The sequence below is a fragment of the Scyliorhinus canicula genome, chromosome 5, assembly GCF_902713615.1.
Source record: "Scyliorhinus canicula chromosome 5, sScyCan1.1, whole genome shotgun sequence".
Lineage (NCBI taxonomy): Eukaryota > Metazoa > Chordata > Chondrichthyes > Carcharhiniformes > Scyliorhinidae > Scyliorhinus > Scyliorhinus canicula.
This window is the reverse complement of record NC_052150.1, coordinates 33,328,068-33,343,144: the sequence shown is the minus strand read 5'-3', so window position 1 is coordinate 33,343,144 and position 15,077 is coordinate 33,328,068. Positions and strand designations below refer to the sequence as shown.

Genomic DNA, 15,077 nt, shown 5'->3' with positions numbered 1-15,077 from the left:
TTTCCCACAAAGTTAATCATGCCCAGAATGCACAATATGGCCTTTTTGTCCGTGAGCCGTGGCATCTTGATGATGGCTTTGATTTTTTTCAACATCCGGTTGCACATCTTCTGATGATAGCCTATCCACGAGAAAGGTAATAGGGGGGATGGCATGTGGCACAGTGGTTAGCGCTGGGACTCAGCGGCGTTGAGGACCAGGGTTCGAAACCCAGCCCTGTGTCACTGTCCGTGTGGCGTTTGCGCGTTCTCCCCAAGTCTGCATGGGTTTCACCCCCACAACCCAAAGATGTACAGATTAGGTGGATTGGCCATTCTAAATTGCCCTTAATTGGAAGAAAAAAATGATTGGGTACTCTAAATTCAAAAAAAAGAAATGTAATAGTGTCAACACCGACTTGGCATTTCACCTGATTGAGTTTGAGGCCATTCTTGCTGACTCTTTGGAGAACTTGAAAGAGCCTTGCACCATACTCCTCACACGTGGACCTCCAGATTATAATGCCATTGACACTGACACGTGCACCCAGCAGTTCTTCCACTATGTGCTCCATAGCTCGATGAAAGATTGTTGACGCAGAAATAATATCAAACGGCATCCGCAGGAAGCAGTAACGGCCGAAAAGATGTGTTGAAGGTGCACAGTCTTGTGCTCGTCTCATCGAACTTGAACTGCCAGAAACCCTGTGACACATCCAGATTGCTAAAGCATGTTGCTCAAGCCATTTTACATGCAATTTCCTCCCTCTTTTAGACAGGGTAGTGCTCTCTTTTAATGTTCATGTTAAGATCCTTGGGGGTCCATACAAAATTTTACAACTCCATTCTGTTTCTTTACGCATACCATGGAGTTGGCCCAGTCAGTGGACTCTTCTATGCGCCTAATGACACCCAGGGTTGTCATTCGCTGCAGCTCAGCTTTGAGTTTCTCCCTCAGTGGAGCAGGCACCCATCTGGGCGTATGCATGACCGGTCTTGCATCCTCCTGACGAGCCCAAGTTCTTCATATGCCTGCACCCCAATGAGCGAATCACGCTCTGTCTCCACCATGGGGATTAATATTCTGCACGTTACCTCCTTGACAGTGACATCAAACTCGTATTCACCCAAATTTGGGATCCCACGTCCATTGTAGTCTTTCAGACCATTCCTCCCGGAAATATGTGAGTTTTGACCTTTAGCCGCTGCACCGCATTGACCAGAATCAGGTTGGCTCTCGCTCCCGTATTGAGTTTGCAACTGATGAGCGTTCCATTGAGCATTACTGTGATGATCCATCTGTCCTCAATAGTTCCTGCAGTCACCTCACTGTGACTGCAGACTGGAAGTTTCACTTCTTTGTTTCGGCCGGTCGAACTGTTTGAGTCACTATTCAAAACCATATTCACATCGGTCCGGTTGTTGTCTCCTTTGTCCTTGTCCGGACTCTTCTTTTCTGTCCAGACAACTGTGCATCGGCAAGCAAAGTGACCCATTCTGCCACACTTGTAACAATTCTTTTTGAAAGCAGGGCATTGGCGTGCGGCAAGTGTCTGTTGCTCCATTTGTGGCACAAAATGTCAGATGGCCACCCGCACCGAGACCACGTTTCTTTTGATGTTGCATAGCAGTGAGATCAAAATGGCCACCTGCACGAGACCATGTTTTTTGTGCGGCTGCTTAACGGTGTGCTAAAAATGGCCGCCTGCATTGAGACCGCGGGCGCGATTCTCCGCTGCCCACGATGGGTCGGAGAATAGCGGGAGGGCGTCCCCGACATTTTTCACGCCCTCCCGCTATTCTCCCCCCCCCCCCCACGGCCGCCCCACGACACGAATCGCTGCTCGCCGTTTTTTACGGCGAACAGCGATTCTCCCCAGGCCGATGGGCCGAGTTCCCAGGCCTTTACGGCCGTTTTTATGGCAGAAAACACACCTGCTTGCTGCCGTCGTAAAAACGGCCGCAACATGCCCGTTCAGTACCAAGGCCGTGCCAAGGGGGGCATGGGCCCGCGATCGGTGGGCACCGATCGCGGGCAGTGCGTCCTTAATGGACGCACTCTTTCTCCCTCTGCCGCCCTGCAGGATCAGTCTGCGGGGCGGCCGAGGGAGATGACGGCCCCGCGCATGCGCGGGTTGGAGCCGTTCAATCCGCGCATGCGCGGCTGATGTCATCGCGTGCGTCAGCCGGCATGACGCTTGGCGCGCGGACTTAGCGACGGTCGCTAAGGCCGTGATGCCGTGGTTCACGGGGCCCCGCTGCTAGTCCCGCCCGGGGGGGAGAATTGGGTCCCGGGAGGGGGCGCGGAGGCTGCCGTGAAACACGGCCAGTTTCACGGCAGCCTTTACGATTCGCCTCATTTGCGGAGAATCGTGACCCGCATTTCTTTCGGAACTGCGCCACAGCACCTATGGCGCCAGTATCACTTCCAAGATGTGCCGCAACATTACCTGATCTGAAGGAGCCGATCCGCAGTGCAGATAACTCACTTGCCTGGGATATACTATTGGTGGCATCCAACGTGAGGTTGTCTTCCCTCAACAATTATTCTGGTAGCGCAACATCCGAAACCCCCCCCATAATTTGGTCACGGATCATTGAAGATTGCAACTGTCCAAAAATGCACAACTGGGTCTTTCATCTTAAATCCGTCGCAAAGTTTTAAAAAAAAAATAATTTTTATTGGTATTTTTTGAAAAATATATATCAACAGAACAATAATAATAATAACAATAATAAACACCCCCCGGCACCCGTAACAACGCATGTAATAAACCCCCCCACCCCCCCAACCCAATAAACAACTAAATAAATTAACAATAAGCAAATTAACTTAAACAATACCCCCTTGAGACCCCCCCTCCCCCCCCGGGTTGCTGCTGCTGCTGACCTAGTTCTTTATCGTTGAGCCAGAAAGTCGAGGAAAGGCTGCCACCTCCTAAAGAACCCTTGTACCGACCCCCTCAGGGCGAATTTGACCCTCTCCACCTTAATGAATCCCGCCATATCATTGATCCAGGTCTCCATGCTCGGAGGTCTCGCATCTTTCCACTGCAGCAAGGTCCTCCGCCGGGCTACTAGGGACGCAAAGGCCAAAACATCGGCCTCTTTCACCTCCTGCACTCCCGGCTCCACCCCAACCCCAAATATCGCGAGTCCCCAGCCTGGCTTGACCCTGGACCCTACCACCCTTGACACCGTCCTCACCACCCCCTTCCAGAATTCCCCCAGTGCCGGGCATGCCCAAAACATATGGGCATGGTTCACTGGGCTCCCCAAGCACCTAATGCACCTGTCCTCACCCCCAAAAAACTTGCTCATCCTCGTCCCGGACATATGAGCCCTGTGCAGTACCTTGAACTGGATGAGGCCAAGCCTCGCACATGAAGAGGAGGAGTTCACCCTCTCCAGGGCATCCGCCCATGTCCCCTCCTCAATCTGCTAATCCATCGCAATGTTATCGAACAATTCCTTATCTTTTCTTGGCATGGGAATGGACCAAGTATCGTTCAAAAGTCTCATTTTCTTCGAGGAGAACAATGTAGATCAAAGCGCTTAATCACCTCATCATAACTCTCTTCTTTGTTATCAAAACCAAATAAATTATACAGTTCAAGTGCTTGTGGACCTGCTATCGATAGCAGCAACGCAACGCGCCTTGCATTAGGCAGCGCCTGGGGGCCACGGCGGAAAAGATAGAGTTAAAAGCGCGCTAGTTTGTGTCCAGATTACCCGAGACTTGAAGTTGGTGGTGGGCCTTCAAACCATCCATCTCAGACTTCACTGTTTGGTGTTGCATTGAGTCGCAAATTAGTAGTTCACCAGGTTGGTAGAGAAGTTGTTTGTTTGGATTCTCCTATTCTTCAGCGTGGATTGTCTTGTCTGCAGTTCCCTTGAGTTCTTCAGCACCCCTGGTACCATGTTGTGTTCTATGGCTCCCTTGATCATGACTACACGCATAGAACATGTATGGTTAGCTATAACAAGTATTTATTATTAACACATGGACAGGTAACCAACAAACCTATGTACAGACAATTGTATCTAAGTGAATGGAGAGCTATGGTGAGATGCGACTGTCCTGTTGTCCATCCTGCTACCAACTGCCACGTCCCATCAGTCACCTGATGTATATCTGGCTTCAAGTGTGTCTGGCTCCACCAACTGTCAGGAGGTCAGAACTGTCACTACATGTATTGATGATCAGCTTTATATATTGGTACAATTATATACAGTTACATATATTGGTACAATTATACACAGTTTTATACAGATATGCATATGTGCATGTCACCACATAATGGTGTGTATTGATGGCACGAAAATATCCCAAGTTTCTTTCGAGGAGCATCGATAGACAACATTTGGACATCAAGCCACATTTGGAAAATAACAACTCCATCATGCCCCATTCATTAGTTAGAAAGTTGCTCACTCGGTAGTCATCAGGAGTGAGAATACTTGCAATTTTATTTTCTCTCATTAGAATTCAGGGTCACCGAGGCCAATTGAAGAACAGCAATTACTCACATTTAAAATGTCCCAAGGGCATTCACAGCAGCATCGTCAGACAAAACTTGACACCAAGCTGCATACAGAGGCCCAGAATGGGCTGAATACTCCAAGGTATGAGGAAAATCCGATTGACTCACTTAAGGCTTGCTCAGCTTTGACATGTTCCTGACTCCGTGCTTTTTTCCTGAAGGTAGGGTCTCTGGAGTGATGGTTATCCTCCCTTTTATTGGTAATTAACCAATGAAAGGAACTTAATAGAGCCATTAGCTCATTTGTCCAACAGCACACAAATCCCCCTGCGTGAGGAAGTGGAACAAAGCCAGCTTCACAGCAGGCCATCAGAGCTGTGAACCCGATGAGGCCTTTATTACATTTCCGGCACTCAATTACAATCCCCAGATCTCCTCAAACAGAAGGCATGTCACTGTAGCCACTTCATGGAAGACTGATGCCTCCACTAACGTTGCACCAGCTGCAATAGCAGATGATGCCTTGCTAGTGAAGATGACTCCATGATGTGACAGGTGTTCCTGGCCCCTCAGCAGCACCCTCATGGTGAAGATGGCCAGCAGGTTATGTGGAAAAGGGAAATGGGGATGAGAAAAATATCAGCCATGATTGAATGGCGGAGCGGACTTGATGGGCCGAGTGGCCTAATTCTCCTCCTATGTCTTATGGGTCTACCCATGTACAGCTCTGAACAGACCTCCTGATGCTGGCCCTTGGCCACCCTCCCTAATTGGAAGTGGGCCCTGGAGGTGATTTCTTGGTTACCTCGGAGAGGATTGCACCTGAGGCCCTGCCATGGCCATTTCCAGATTCCATATGCGGAATTGAGACTGGTGTCAGAACCACCACCCACTCACAAAAATGCAGCCTACTTGGGGCAGCTGACTAAATGTTTAAGGAAGCATGTTTTAAGGAAAGACTGGGAAAATGGTAGAGAGGCCGTGATGTTTAAGGAGGTCATTTCAGCAGCTATAGCTACCAACGGCGCAACATTGAAAATCGGGTATTCACAAGGCTCAAACCTGAAGAAATACACATTTCAAAGATCTGCAGGAGGTTAGAGATAGGGTGCGGGGTTCTCCCTTCTGGGGACTAAGTTCCTACGCCCGCCAGAAAACGGGCGGGAATCACTCGGACTATTTCCCAGAAAGTCCGGGGCTGATTCTCCGTCTTCAAGAGGGTGAGCAGGGCCCCGGCATGCATCCTGCAGCTCCGGCTGTTGGCGGGGCCCTGCAGTTACGCCCGCACGGCGGCTGGCTGCAGGTCCGCGCATGCGTGCGGCGGCCACCTTCATGCCGGCCCCCGCGCAACATGGCGGAGCCCTACAGGGGCCGGCGCGGAGGAACATAGGCCCCCCCGGAATGAGCACGCCTGCCGATCGGTAGCTACCAATCGCGGGCCTGGCTACCGTGGAGGCCCACCCCGAAGCCGGATTCCTCCGCCTCCCTACTAGGACAGCCCCCACGGCAAGAACGCCGAGGTCCTGCCGGGTGGGACCACATGTGAACCACGCCAGTGGGACTTGGCGGGCGCTAGGCCCATCAAGCACAGAGAATTGCCGCAGGGGCCGTTGACCAGCGCCACGTCGATCGGTGCGTTCGACTGCCAGCAATTCTCCGGTCGCCGGAGAATCACGTGCTGGCGTGCAAGCCTATTTTGGATAACTCTCCGCCCCTGCGCGAGCGCAATTTTGGCGCGGAGGGTCAGTGAATCCCGCACCCGGAGGGCATCGCCAAAAATTGCCTTTAAAACAAGGATGATGAATTTTAAACTTTGGATTGATTCAAGAGACTGGTGGCATTCAATCCATAAAACCTGCACCATGTTTTCCTCCACAGGAGTCATCTCATCTAATCCTGCTCTCCTGTTGGCTCCCACATCTTTCAATGTCGGGCTTCTTCAAGCAACTGTTAAATTGACTTTGAAGCTGGTTATCTGGTTTCTGCTTTAATCATGGTTTGTGACTGACAGGTCCACATTCAAAATAAAGTCGCCACAATCCCAGATGACCATTGGCTGCTTTCCCCTTTGAGGGAGGAGTTGACTGGTGAGGATTTAATCTGCGGATCACCGCACCTCAGGCGAGGGGAACGGTTGAGAAGACTGGGCCTTCATGCATAACCTCAGCCAGTACAGGAATTGAACCCGCGCTGCGGCCTCGCTCTGCATCACGAACCAGCTTTCCAGCCAACTGAGCTGACCAATATTGTTGTAGAGAACTTTTTTTCAACTACCCTTTTTAAGCTTTCTCACCATTATCTTCTATTCGTGCCTACTCATTGCCATCTCGCTGAGCAGAGGAGACAACACATCACTATTATTTTGTGACATATTCCTCTTCGGCAAGTTTTCCCGTCCAAAAGAACAGATAATTGGTTCTGTCCATTTTAAAATGATCTCGAGTGAGGACTAAAACAGCATCTTATTCCATTGGATGCCAGCTGGTGGCAGCAGTGCACATTCTACGGTCGTCAGTGTTTGAATCCTGTTTAATTCAGTGGAAAATAATTGACAACATTGGCGAGCTGATCGTTTCCCCTCCCATCCAACTGTATGGCTGTGACTCCAATCTATCTTCCATCGCTTCCCAATGCCCCTGTGTCTCCTGTTGCCCTTTATATTCAGGCTGTCCCATCTGCCATGATTTTCCACATGCCTTGTCTTTTCCTCATGCTTTCAGGCACTCTGTAATGCCTCTTTCCGCGGCCATTAAATTAAATGATCCTACAGTCCCCCTGCCCTCACCCCTCACCCCCCCCCCCCCCCCCCCCCCCCCCCACCGAAGTGAGAAGAACATCTTTGTGAGGAGAGGCCATCTTCCTGTGTGTGTGTGTGTGCAAAAGCTGGCCTATCACCCTCTTACCGCAGAATTGTTCCAGGTACGGATGAGTGTTGGGAAAATAAGCCCTCTCTTGAAAAATAAAAAAGCAATGCAATGAACTGCAGGAAATAAATGCCATGCATGTTTACAGCTAAATGGCAGAGTTTGGCAAGCACTTGTGACAATAGGCCATGTCTACACTAATGTTACATGGTGAGATCACATAATTGTCAATGGGGCTGTTCACAATACAATCGGATGTCATGATGTTTAATTTACTACAAAGAGATGAGCTCCCAAAATGGCCTTTTCGCATATTGTGATGTTCACACTGCCGCCTGTCATTGAGGTCAGTATGATTGGTTTGCTATTGGATCAATTATTTTCTCTTCCATCTTTGCTTTTACATAAATCATTGCATCTGGGAGGGGAAGTGGGGTTGGGGGGGGGAGGGGGGAGGGGGGGGGGGGAAGAGGTGGGGTCGGACAAAGTAAGCGCAGAAGCTTCCTGGGATTGCATGCTTTACGAATGTTTCTTTCTCCAGGAGCCACATCCTTGGCGTGTGTAAATGTGCTAAGAATTCAGACCCATACATGCAGCGGTAGATTGTGCAGTAAGTCGTGTGACGCGACCTGAAGCAGTGGGTGCAGCTTTCACTGGGAGTTTTATTTATAAAAAGAGAATCCGAGGAGAAGAAAGCAGGAGTCTAATGCACAATTGGGAGGGGGAGGAATAGAGGCGACCTGATTGGATTACGGCTTGAATTTATACAGTCGAATGTAAATTGACTCTCTCAGGCTGTCTCCTGCAACTAACAATGGTCTGAACAGTCGTCTTCCACATCAGTAAATCGCGTTGAATCAAACCGTGACTCCACAAGTGGTCCAACAAATAAGGCATTGTTGCACGGCTGCACTGCTTTTACCAGCAGCCTGACTGAGAGCTGAGTGTGCTGCTGTTATAACAGAGACCAGTCGCTACTTCAAGTGTAGAAATGGAAGCCCAGGAGAATCCGGGGAGTCCCCGATCCCAGCTCCTGGAATAGAAGAAGCTATGGGTAGGATCAAATGGCTCAGCTGTGTCACTGACTTGAAGCATCTTATTTCCTGATTTCAAATTGGAGAGCATCTGAGGCAGGGGCATTTGAAATATGTGAGTAGAGAGAATTTCTATCTGTGTTAAAGGCCATTCATGAAAATATCTAAACGTGGAGATGAAAATGAGAACAGCCATACATATTGCACTTATGTTTCTCTGAAAATGGAAACTAGGTATACATCTTTATAATGTGATGCTGAGCGAAAACTTTGTTCTCCTCCCCTCTTTGACTCTTCCCCCCCTCCTCTGTCCAAACCTCTGTCCAATTTCTGTCCCTCCATTCTCAGGTCCATTCTTTGTCTGCTCGTCTCTCTCTCTATCTCTTTCTTCCTCCCTTTTCACCCCACTTCCCCATGTGTGTGTCTGCCCCGCTGTCCATCTATATTCTCCGCCCCTCGATGTGTGTCTCAAGTGTTTCACAGGCCACGCTTGAAGCAGTCACTCTTTCTCGGCGGGCTGTTTTTTTTTTTTGCCTTTGCGCACCAGCTAGATCCCGCAAACACAGTCAGGTGAACGACTGTGTGTTTTGGTACTGTTGGTTGAGGTTTATGTTTTGGCCTGAAGAAACCCCTATTTCTCTTCAGATAAGACCCATCTCAACTGTTGTATTAGGCAGATGCGGGCCTTAGTGCAGCATCTCGCTTGAAGCCTGGAACCTCCCACAATGCGACTGTGCCTCTATATTGCATTGAAATCCAGGTTTAGAATGTGGGCTTGACTCTCCCTCCATGTCTTCAGGGCGCAAACCAAGAGGTATTTTGGGTATTCTTTCCAGGAGGCAAAGATCGAAAGTGAGCCTGCTTAGGTCACCCTTAAATGCATCCTGATAGATGGCTAGTTAGTGGTGGGAGGTAGACACTCCTCACCCAATGAATGATATCCAGTGTGCATGCGGAGACCGAAAGAATTGAGATAATTATATTTGCAAAATGGTCGGCAAATGTTTCTCGCTTAATATTCCAATGTTAATACTGAAAGTTTTTCCAAACTTGCCTCCGACTTGAGGAATGAAAACAAAATGCCCAAATTGAACTTTGTTTCATTGTAATTGTTTGAAACAATCAATTATGGCCAGGATTTTCCCGCCCGTCATGGCGGGACACATTGCCAGAGATTTGACGGTTTGGCCAAAAGTCCATTGACTTTCAGCAGGACCAGATGATCCCAGCGGGACTGGAAAATCCCACCCTTCTGTCTTTTGTCTTTCACAGTGGGGGTTGCTGCTAACGGGTGAGCCACGACTTGATTTGGAAATTGGGGGGAAAGAGTTTTTAGTCGCTTGTCACCCCAGCAACAGTAACAATAGAGAAAGCTCTCTAACTTTCAAAATGTCATCAATGAAAAGCCCCCTACAGAACTTTACTGCTATTTTAAATATACATAGGAACAGGTGTAGACCATTCAGCCCCTCAAGCCTGTTCCTCGCTTCGGTGAGATTATGGCGCATCTGTATCTAAACTCCATCCAGGCACCTTGGACCCAGTCCCTTAACATCCTTGTCCAGCAAAAATCCATCAATCCCAGATTTATCATCATTAATTGAGCCTGTATTTACTGCTTTTTGTTGGTGATTTGAAGGCTTTCACTGTGAAGATGTGTTTCATAGAATCATAGAATTTACAGTACAGGAGGAGGCCATTCGGCCCATCGGTTCTACACCGGCCCCTGAAAGAGCACCCTACTTTAGCCCACACCTCTACCCTATCCCCGTAATCCAGCAATCCCACCTAACATTTGGGCATTACGGGGCAATTTAGCGTGACCAATTCACCTTACCCGCACATCTCTGGACTGTGGGAGGAAACCGGAACACCCAGAGGAAACCCACGCAGACACGGGGAGAACGTGCAGCCTCCGCACAGACAGTGATCCAAGCCGGAAATCCTTTCCCAGCTTCTCTCCTGAATAGCCTTGAGCCCGACATTCAGGTTATGTCTCCCTGCCTGAAATTTCCCCAGCAGTGGAACATCTTCAATCGGCCTTTCAAAATTCTGAAAACTTTCATTAAATCACCCCCTAACCTTCCGTATTCTCGGGAATACAAGACTGTTATAATCTGAAACGTGGCGCATGATTGCAACCCTGTGATTCACTCCTGCCAAAGTCAACATATCCATTCATAGGTACTGTACACTTAGAACCATACACTCAGGGAGTGGTTAAAGTTTCAGATGGGAGCAGAGTTTGATGATGCGAGGCATGTTCAACAATTTGCTGTTCTGATTCTGGGGAGTGGAGGTGAGCTCAGCCAGGTTTGGATGTGGCTGCATAGCAGAAACGCTGATGAGCACAGGCTGTGAAGTGAAGCAAATGTGCTGTCAGTACCCAAGAGATCACCCATTAAACCTTTGTTTTCTATTGTAGCCACATGTCAGATTATCAAATGTATGTGCATAATATTTATTTATAAATCAGTTTGTGTGTATACATTTCTGTTTGATTTATGTCCTGCCTGATATGGAGAACAGGCAGTGCATGTGCATCTAATATAACACTCAATCAGAAGTATCCAGAAGCTCGGCTCATCTGAAATGAGGCAGCATAAAATGTTCACATGTTCAACTGTCCTTCCAACAAACCAATAACAAACAATCGTTGAAACACAACATGGAATCAAATTAAAAGTTGAGCACGTGGTACAGCATTCTGAGCTGCTGCCTAAAAAGTACAAGTTGTTAAAGTGGTTAAAGGATAAACTCATGGGTCTGCTGTTGCTGACTATACACTCACGATTTCATCCTGCACCATTACATCTTTAGCTGGGACATCTGAGGACACTGCATTCCACCAATCCTGGCCTCTTCCACATCCCCAATTTCCATTGCTCCACCATTTGCAGCCACACCTTCAGCTGCCTCTCTATGTCATATTCTTCCTTTCAGACACTCTTTAAAATGTACCCGTTGACCAGGATTTTGGTTTTAAATGCAAGTTGTTGCTTTTCAATTGGCCTCAGTGTCCCTGAGCTACAAAAGAATGAAAAAAAAAAGGTTATCAGTCCCGAGGCAAAATATTCACCTCAATATGTTTATTTTGTCACCCCAGCTACTGTGTTTAAAATTGTTAAAGGACAGAACAGAATCAGGGGTTTGTGGAGTTGCATTCAGATCTGCTGGACCACACACAGACAAACTATAAAATTCTATCAGAACTAGACAGGGTAGATGCAGGAAGGATGTTCCCGATGGTGGGAGTGGGTAATAGTCTAAGGAGACTGAGTAAACCTTTTAGAACTGAGATGAGGGGAAACGTCTTCACCAAGAGAGTGCTGAGCCTGTGGAATTCTTTATTAATAATAACCTTTATTAGTGTCACAAGGAGGCTTATGTTAGGACAATTCAGAATGACCAATTCACCTGACAAACACGTCTTTCGGAACTTGTGGGAGGAAACTGGAGGAAACCCACGCAGACACAGGGAGAACGTGCAGACTCCGCACAGACAGTGACCCAAGCCGGGAATTGAACCCGGGTCCCTGGCGCTTTGAAGTAACAGTGCTAACCACTGTGGCATTGGACGGCTTCAATGGGAAATCCCATTGACAAGCAGCAGGAAGAGAGAATCCAGCCCACAGTGAATGGCATGCCGTTGAGCAACACATGGCTGGGGGACCGGAGAATCCAGCCAGGTATATTTTCAAGAAGCAGCTCTGGGGGCAAAGGGGATCAAAGGATATGGGAGGAAGGTGGGATCAGGCTATTGAGTTGAACCATAGAAATCATAGAATTTACAGTGCAGAAGGATGCCACTCGGCCTATCGTGTCTGCACTGGCCCTTGGAAAGAGCACCCCACTCAAGCCTGTGCCTCCACCACGTCCCCGTAACCCAGTAACCCCATCTCACCTTTTTTGGACACTAAGGGCAATTTTATCATGGCCAATCCACCTATCCTGCACATCTTTGGACTGTGGGAGGAAACCGGGGCATGCCGACTGGGGAGTGCTCAGCCATGTCACTGTGTACGCCTTCCCAGGTGGAGGCACCTCGGGTCTGCAGACCAGAGGGCCAGCAGGACAGCAGAATCAGCAATCCTATCCAGTGTTGCTGCCAGCGAGGGGGGGGGGCACTAAGGCACAGCACTCACAAGTCTATGGTTAAGGCACCCTGAGCACCAGGTGGGTTGTCACAAGAGATTTCCATTTCTTTTATCTAAGTGTTGTTTTGTGGCTGTGCGACTTTACCAAACATGTTATGTTCTGTTCTTGGAGTCTGCAGAACGGATAATGTTTTATGTTGCTATGACCTAAGTGGCTATGTTTGTCATAGATGCTGGCCTCATGAGGATGTTACATTAGACTGCAGGGATAACAAGCTTTATTAGAGAAGTAGTCAGGTGGGACGGCAGGGTGGTGCAGTGGTTAGCACCGCTGCCTCACGGCACCAAGGACCCGGGTTCGGTCCTAGCCCGGGGTCACTGTCTGTGTGGAGTTTGCAAATTCTCCCCACGTCTGCGTGGGTTTCACCCCCACAACCCAAAGATGTGCAGGGTAGGTGGATTGGCCATGCTAAATTGCCCCTTAATTGGAAAAAAATAATTGGGTACTCTAAATTTATTTTAAAAAAGAACGGTGGTGAGGCGGCATTGTGCTTTGGGCATTGACGTCTCCGACATGAGTGTGAAGGAGACGGTGCCCTTGCATTGAGATGAATGCATCACCTTGGCAACATAGCTGAATGTTCTTTAAATTAGTGCCACCCTGATGCCCCAGCAAGAGTTGATCAAGGCTGCCTCCTCGTTCTCACTCTCAGCCTGCTCAAGCAAAGCATCAGAGTCATGAGTGGTGTCTTCCTCTGAAGCCTGTGAACCTACCTCTTTGTCCTAATTTGTCAAGTGGATCCCCCTTGCAAAGGCCCAGATTATGTAGAGCGCAAAACACAACGACAATGAGCGACTCGCGCACTGGTGGATATTGCAGAGATTCCTGGAATGGGCCAGGCATTGGAACCTCTTTTCATGCTGCCCTGTTGTCCGCACCCCAACCGCCCTCATGGACGCATGACTGAAATTGTACCTCCCCTCTGCCTCTGACCTTCAATGTCCGAGTGGCGTCATGAATCATCTTTTCATTGGGTAACTTTTGTCACCCATGTGGGCATCATGGGAGCTGCCAGGGAACCTCCCACAGACGTGAAGAATCTGCGACCTGTGGTTGCAGACAATCTGTATTTGCAAGGAGTGATAACCTTTCCTATTTACAAAGGCACTCAGCTGGCCCACTGGTGCCTTGATGGCGACATGGGAGTGTGCATTCTATGGCACCTGGATGTGGGGGAACCCTGCTATAGCTGCAGAGCCTCTTGATCGCTCAGCCTGGCTGGCTTGTCTGTCCTGACATGGATGAACCTGTTTACACACCTGAACAGATCATCAGTCACCAGCTTGACGCAGCTGACTGGGCGTCTTTACAAAGATCACCCACTGACCCCTGGAAAGGGCCAGAAGCATAAAGGTTCATAGTATCATAGAATTTACAGTGCAGAGGGAGGCCATTTTGGCCCATCGAGTCTGCACCAGCCCTTGGAAAGAGCATCCTCCCTAAGCCCACACCTCCACCTTATCCCCGTCACCCATAACCCAGTAATCCCACCTAAACTTTTTTGAACACTAAGGGCAATTTACCATGGCCAATCCAACTGACCTACACATCTTTGGACTGTGGGAGGAAACCAGAGTACCCGGAGGAAACCCACACAGACACGGGGAGAATGTGCAGACTCCGCACAGGCAGTGACCCAAGCCGGGAATTGAACCAAGGACCCTGGAGCCGTGAAGCAACTGTGCTAACCACTGTGCTACCGTTCAGGGCTACAATGACCTTCACAATCCCGGGTATTGGGTGTCCACACATACTGGCCAAAACTAAAGAGTCCTAAGAGCAATGCAAACTCTGCTAAAAGCTCACAAGAAAGCACAGGAAAAGGTCAGAAATCTCCCTAATAACTTTACACAAAATTTCTCACTAACTCCTACCAACCAACTTTGCCTCTATTTGTCCCGTCCTTGGATGACAAATCGGTCAAAGATGGAGTGGGCGCCTTCCCGTGTTGCCTGTGTGCTGACCTATAAATTGCGCGGCAACGTAAAATTGTAGTGCATTGCACTTTTAAAGAGCTTAACTCGCTAATTAATTGTCAACAGGTGTGTAGTCGACTCCTGCTAATGCCCATCAACCAAAATATTGCGTGACTGCACGGTAACATTGGGATGCACCCCTGACGTTTTCTTGTGTGATGTTATACGCTTCTGGGTGGGGCACGTGTCATCACGCAACTTGTAAAATTCTGGCCAATATACTCATTTCAGCTCTGCAGGCGACTGATGCACAGGGAGTCATGATGTTTCACTTGCCAGCCTCCAGAGCAGGAATGTTTGACAAATTATCGAATTCTCATGTTGTCTACCCCTCTCAAAGAAATAAAATTGCAAAATGGAAACATAATTACATTTTACCTCATGGTTGCTCAACCCCAGTCATCAACAAAACAAAGCTTTATCCAGCAAAGGGTTCTGCAATATTGTTTGTCCCGAATATAATCGTCGTTACATAAAGGAGTTGAAGGAGTTGGTCAAAATTTCTTAATAATTATTGAGTAGACATTCACATCAGAATAATTTGCATTGAATTTATTACAGTCTTGGGGTAGATATTAGGTAT

The 15,077-nt window shown here is 48.4% G+C and overlaps 1 protein-coding gene across 7 annotated transcripts in view; it reads left to right on the top strand.

Moving 5' to 3' along the window:
- The window catches only part of LOC119965900 (catenin delta-2-like), a 1,408,928-nt gene that overhangs the window by 741,435 nt on the left and 652,416 nt on the right, over positions 1-15,077 (top strand). The window contains exon 1 of one of the 7 annotated variants that reach the window (XM_038796890.1): positions 7,936-8,380. The exons of 5 other annotated variants lie outside the window; for them this stretch is intronic. The gene's annotated coding sequence lies outside the window, so the exon portion shown is untranslated. Of the gene's footprint in view, positions 1-7,935; positions 8,476-15,077 lie in introns of those variants that run through there. One more of the 7 variants, XM_038796889.1, reaches the window with a different exon arrangement.